Here is a 7,067-nt window from a genome sequence, read left to right as displayed (position 1 = left end):
CGGAGGAATCGGTTCACTTCTACTATTACCTTGGGGTTATAGTATTTTTCATTCTCCCGTGTATTTATATTGCTATACGTATTGATGTACATGGTTTATAATTCCTGTGTTGTTGTTGGGCTTTATATTTTTCCTTGTATTTAGAAGTTCCATGCTTTTGTTTTCTCTTTCTGACTTCAACTCAGGCGAATAATGGTCCAGAATTCATAGGTATAGTGTTTTGAATGACTATAATATTCTGAGCAGAAAGGAACGTATTAGCATGATTTGATTTGGTAAATTACCAGAATTTACAAAAATATAGAAATATCCAGAAATTATTTTCTTGATATATTTAGAGATTAAGTACAATGAAAGAGTTATGTAACATGGCACATGATGAGGGTATGATCTGTGAACCATCATCACGTTCCATTAGAAATTCAGCACGACTTACTGTAATATAATCACGTTGGCCAAACGCCATTATATTATACTAATTCATGCTTCAATTCCCCACACTTCTCCAGAAACCATTCATAATTCTACTTGAATTTTAAAGAAAGATAGAAACTAAAACAATTTTCTTTATGATTTAATACAAATAGTACGAAGAGATAGATAATTCTGGACAAGAATAGTTATGAAAATATCCTCAGAAATATCGAAGATATTTATGATGATATTTTGGAATTTCTATGATCGAAGGTTGATGAAGAAAGATCTTCCACAAGATTTAACACGAGTACGGAGCAAGATATTCTCTAAAGATTTCATCGGATACAGAATTATCTGGATTCTTTAAGTACAGGTTTAATCCTTGTGATTTGCTCATAATCTCATTTAGGGTTTGCTCAATCCATTTTTCAGTTCCAACTTTTCTGCTTTGCTAACATACTATTCCTTATTATCAAATTTCCGATGATTAAGGTCATTTACAGTTTTTGTTGCTTCATCAGTATTTTCAAAATTTGAAGTATTGATTCGTAGACTGGGTGCTTTTTAGAAATTCGAAATGGAAGATCATAATTCTAAGAGGTAAATGTTATATCTATACATATAACTGTTGATGTAGAAACGCTACGAGATTCAAAATATTGACTGATGATTTCCGATAGTTGGTATGACAATTATTGTTACAAGATGTAGATGGATATATTATAGGGTTTTGACAAATATAATGATTTTTTGAAAATTCAAAGATTAATGAAGTTGCCGGTAAGTTAACTGCTAATGTGATGAGATATAAAGGGTTCTCCGGTAACAATGACGAAAGGCAAACTTATATATCAAAGTTATAATAGGGCTAATCCGAATGAAAGTCGAAGTTGATTTGCTGGAGCTGTGACAAAATTGGCTAATTTTGGAAAGGTATCGTAAAGTTATTTTCGGTAATAACATGCCAATGGATCTAGCACAGTTTTTAATTCAAAGTATGGCTTTGAAAGATGTAGGAACCTAAAAGTGATGTCTTCTATTAAATCTTGACTTGGATTTTGATCGGTCAAAATCCGAATATGAAATTAAATTTGAATGAAAATAGTCGTTCTTTGGTGAACGGATACATATATGTGTGGTTGTATGTAGGATAGTAAGTGACTGTTGAAAAGGATTCGAAGAATGTACAGTGTAACATGTTAATGTGAGATCTAAATATTTCTAGGGTATTACCTACCCGTTAAAATATTTTCATCATTAATAGTTTGTACAAGAGAACTTTTAATTATCATCTTTATGAAAATATACTTACATATATATTTTCTTCAGATGTAATCGTGGATTTATTGAATTAATATGATATTAATTTCATTTGGTTTTCGGTTGGAATTAGAATGAATAATCTCTAAAACTTTAGAGATTACATAATCACCATGTAGAACAAAGATAAATGATGTAGAACGATACGTAGAATGAAGATAATCGATGTAGAACGATATGTGCAACGAAGATCATGCTTGGGGTATAGATTGTGATATTGTTGCGTGTGGTGTTGATGGTACGGGTGCTGTTGTTCGTGGTTCTGTTGATGTCGGTGATGTTGCTGAAGCTGGTAAGTTTTGCACTATATTCTCCAAAAATCATTATTTGAGCGCGAAGCTCGTTGACTTCTTGCATTACTCCGGGATGATTATAGGTTGGGATGAGCGAATGAATAAGGTTTAGAATTGTAGACAGGATATAATCGTGATGAGCTACCCTGGAAATGAGGCTGAAAATGGTGTTTCGGACAGGTTCAACGGTAAGTGCTTCAGGTTCTATGCCAATAAGGCAATATGTTGGGTGGAAAGGATCTCCTTCTTCGCAATTCCATTGATTAATTCGACTACGAACCCATCCCCAATTCATTCAGAATTGATGATGGCTAATTGGTTGATCCATTCTGGTTATACTGCGGCCGGAGCTCGTGTGGAAATCCATATCAGAATAACTGTCGGAATTCGAGGAACTGGAACTAGTGGCGAGTTCCATTTCGTACGATTAACTAAAGGGTTTTTCGGTATGAAATGATTTTTGGATATTGGATGATATTCTAATTACGTAGAATATCTATATATAGAACAAAAGATTTCATAGATTACGGAGGAATTTACGGAATATGTCAGGCAAAGTTTACAGTAAGTAGATACGTTAAGATATGAATTTCGTCTATACACTATTCATGCAATCAATGCAATAAGATATGTCTAGACTAAGAATGATAAGCAGGTAATTTCTGACAAAAATGATAAGCAAAACTTTTGACATGCAGACACGGTCGAAGTCCAGACTCACTAATGTATCTAAACAACTATCAGTTAGACACACTAATGCAAGACCTGGTTCGCTAAGACCACCGCTCTGATACCACATGTCATACCCCGTCCTAATCCATCTGGACGGAGTCACCAACATCTGGTCCCATTGCGATGATCGACTCCAAATAATGTCTTTAAAATGAACAAATGCACAGCGGAAGATTTCTTTCATACCTGAGAATAAACATGCTTTCAAGTGTCAACCAAAAGGTTGGTGAGTTCATAGGTTTATCATAAAACAATCAAATTCATCATTTTGATAGGCCACAAGATTTAAATGATGCATGGTACAAATGGGCCCGAATCCTATACCTACATGTAATTTACATGCGATATCTTTTAAATACAGTACACCTTTCTCGTGTACGAAATCATTTTCACAAATCTTAGTAACCGTACACATATCTCGTGCACAAAAACTAATACACATAACATGTGTATAAAAATCATTCTCTCGATACATAACATTCACATCAATTGGTGGCAATTATCATGTCCACATAATTCAATGGTGCAATTATCATGTCCACATAATTCAATCGTGGCAATTATCATGTCCACATAATTCAATGGTGGCAATTATCATGTCCACATAATTCAATGGTGGCAATTATCATGTCTACATAATTCAATCGTGGTAATTATCATGTCCACATAATTCAATGGTGGCAATTATCATGTCCACATAATTCAATAATAATCCGCAGAACTTCTGTCTGTATAATAATTCTTTCGAAGAATATTTTGCTTGTGTCTATCTCGTCAAACATTTATAAAAGCATTTCATGTATTCGCAGTTCAAAATATATTTCAAAAGCATTTAATAAAGCAGTTGTAAAACAGCGCATGTATTCTCAGTCCCAAAAATGTAAAGAGTAAAAGGGAATCAAATGAACTTACTTATACGATATTTTGTAGTAAAAATATGCATAAGACGGAACTGAACAATGCAGGGCTGGCTTCGGATTCATGAACCTATATCATTTATATATATATTAACACATATAATTGTAATCGAACGAATTTATATATTATTAATGGTATAATTGCTATTTTAATAAGTTATATGTTTCATTAGTAACTAATTTAAATATTGGTACTTTAAATATTTAATATTAATTATAATATAGGTATGTTATATGTATTAACTATAGCGTTATAAAACTAAAAATCATTTGATAAAATAATATTAATAATAATAAATAAAAAGTTGTATTATTCTACAATAATAATTTTAGAAAAATATATCTAATAATGAAAATAATAATAATTATGATACTAAGAATAATAATACTTATAATAATAATATTGATAATAATAATAATATTAATTAAATTAATAATAATTGTAATAATGAAAATGATACTTTGTATAATTTTAATAATAATAAGGATAGTTTTAATATTAATACTTATATAACCTTCATAATGATAATTCTATATCTACTAATAATGATAATAAATGTAATGATGATAATAATAATAATAATAATAATAATAATAATAATAATAATAATAATAATAATAATAATAATAATAATAATAGTAATAATGTTAACAATGATAATATGAATGATAATACTTAAAATGATAATTTCAATAAAAATACTTTTGTTAATAGTAATAATTTGAAAAGTGATTATTTTTATGATAATACTAATAATATTAACAATATTATTAATAATAATACTAATACCTACGATAGCAATAATAAAAATAATAATGATTATAATAAGGATGGCTACCTCATAAATTAGGCCTTTTTAAAAAAATAATGCCCATGCCCGGGCTAGAACCCACGACCTCTCGATAACACGAAAAACACCTCAAACATTACACCGTCCCAACTTTTCTGTTATTAAACGAACCTATTATCTATTTAACCGTTTTATTTATCTGTTTCCTCTTCTTCTCCTAAAATTTAGTTATCTTCACAGAACCCTTCTCATTTTCATCTCCTCATCGTGACACTCAAAGTATAATATTTAATACTTTGTAAATATTTTACAAATATTTATGTATATATATACACATCTATTTACAATTAATTGTTCGTGAATCGGCGAAACTGATCGAGGTTAAATGAACATATGAAACTGTTCAAGATTTTTGAGACTCAACTTTACAGACTTTGCTTATCGTGTCTGAATCATATAAAGATCAAGTTTAAATTTGGTCAAAAATTTCTGGGTCGTCACAGTACCTACCCGTTAAAGAAATTTCGTCCAGAAATTTGATCGAGGTGGTCATGACTAACAATAAAAATGTTTTTATGACGAATATGGGTTGATAAATAGAGTTTTATCATTATTGATAAATATAGATAAAACGATTCGATTATGTGGAGCGTTCGAGTGAAGCTGTCACAAAATATTGAGATAGAGATTTAACTTTTGACGTAGATACGGTGGATTTTTGGAATTTAAGGAATTTAAAAGAAAATCTTGGAAATATATAAGATCTGATTCTTCGGGATTTATGGAAATTATAATCTCTTTAATTAAATGCGATCATTTGTCTCGATTGTTTTGTCTGGTATTTTTACTATAAATGAACTTCTTCCGTTTCATTACTTCTCACCACTCCCAATTTCTATACTTTAATTCATACTTCCAAATTATCAGTCAATATGCTTCATCCAGCTTTAATTCTGGATATATTCCTAACTTTCATATCAATCATTTTCCTTTTTCATCTACCACCGGAGGAATCGGTTCACTTCTACTATTACCTTGGGGTTATAGTATTTTTCATTCTCCCGTGTATTTATATTGCTATACGTATTGATGTACATGGTTTATAATTCCTGTGTTGTTGTTGGGCTTTATATTTTTCCTTGTATTTAGAAGTTCCATGCTTTTGTTTTCTCTTTCTGACTTCAACTCAGGCGAATAATGGTCCAGAATTCATAGGTATAGTGTTTTGAATTACTATAATATTCTGAGCAGAAAGGAACGTATTAGCATGATTTGATTTGGTAAATTACCAGAATTTACAAAAATATAGAAATATCCAGAAATTATTTTCTTGATATATTTAGAGATTAAGTACAATGAAAGAGTTATGTAACATGGCACATGATGAGGGTATGATCTGTGAACCATCATCACGTTCCATTAGAAATTCAGCACGACTTACTGTAATATAATCACGTTGGCCAAACGCCATTATATTATACTAATTCATGCTTCAATTCCCCACGCTTCTCCAGAAACCATTCATAATTCTACTTGAATTTTAAAGAAAGATAGAAACTAAAACAATTTTCTTTATGATTTAATACAAATAGTACGAAGAGATAGATAATTCTGGACAAGAATAGTTATGAAAATATCCTCAGAAATATCGAAGATATTTATGATGATATTTTGGAATTTCTATGATCGAAGGTTGATGAAGAAAGATCTTCCACAAGATTTAACACGAGTACGGAGCAAGATATTCTCTAAAGATTTCATCGGATACAGAATTATCTGGATTCTTTAAGTACAGGTTTAATCCTTGTGATTTGCTCATAATCTCATTTAGGGTTTGCTCAATCCATTTTTCAGTTCCAACTTTTCTGCTTTGCCAACATACTATTCCTTATTATCAAATTTCCGATGATTAAGGTCATTTACAGTTTTTGTTGCTTCATCAGTATTTTCAAAATTTGAAGTATTGATTCGTAGACTGGGTGCTTTTTAGAAATTCGAAATGGAAGATCATAATTCTAAGAGGTAAATGTTATATCTATACATATAACTGTTGATGTAGAAACGCTGCGAGATTCAAAATATTGACTGATGATTTCCGATAGTTGGTATGACAATTATTGTTACAAGATGTAGATGGATATATTATAGGGTTTTGACAAATATAATGATTTTTTGAAAATTCAAAGATTAATGAAGTTGCCGGTAAGTTAACTGCTAATGTGATGAGATATAAAGGGTTCTCCGGTAACAATGACGAAAGGCAAACTTATATATCAAAGTTATAATAGGGCTAATCCGAATGAAAGTCGAAGTTGATTTGCTGGAGCTGTGACAAAATTGGCTAATTTTGGAAAGGTATCGTAAAGTTATTTTCGGTAATAACATGCCAATGGATCTAGCACAGTTTTTAATTCAAAGTATGGCTTCGAAAGATGTAGGAACCTAAAAGTGATGTCTTCTGTTAAATCTTGACTTGGATTTTGATCGGTCAAAATCCGAATATGAAATTAAATTTGAATGAAAATAGTCGTTCTTTGGTGAACGGATACATATATGTGTGGTTGTATGTAGGATAGTAAGTGACTGTTGAAAAGAAT

The sequence above is a fragment of the Rutidosis leptorrhynchoides genome, chromosome 1 (genome assembly GCF_046630445.1).
Source record: "Rutidosis leptorrhynchoides isolate AG116_Rl617_1_P2 chromosome 1, CSIRO_AGI_Rlap_v1, whole genome shotgun sequence".
Classification (NCBI taxonomy): domain Eukaryota; kingdom Viridiplantae; phylum Streptophyta; class Magnoliopsida; order Asterales; family Asteraceae; genus Rutidosis; species Rutidosis leptorrhynchoides.
Note: the sequence above shows the minus strand (reverse complement) of the source record.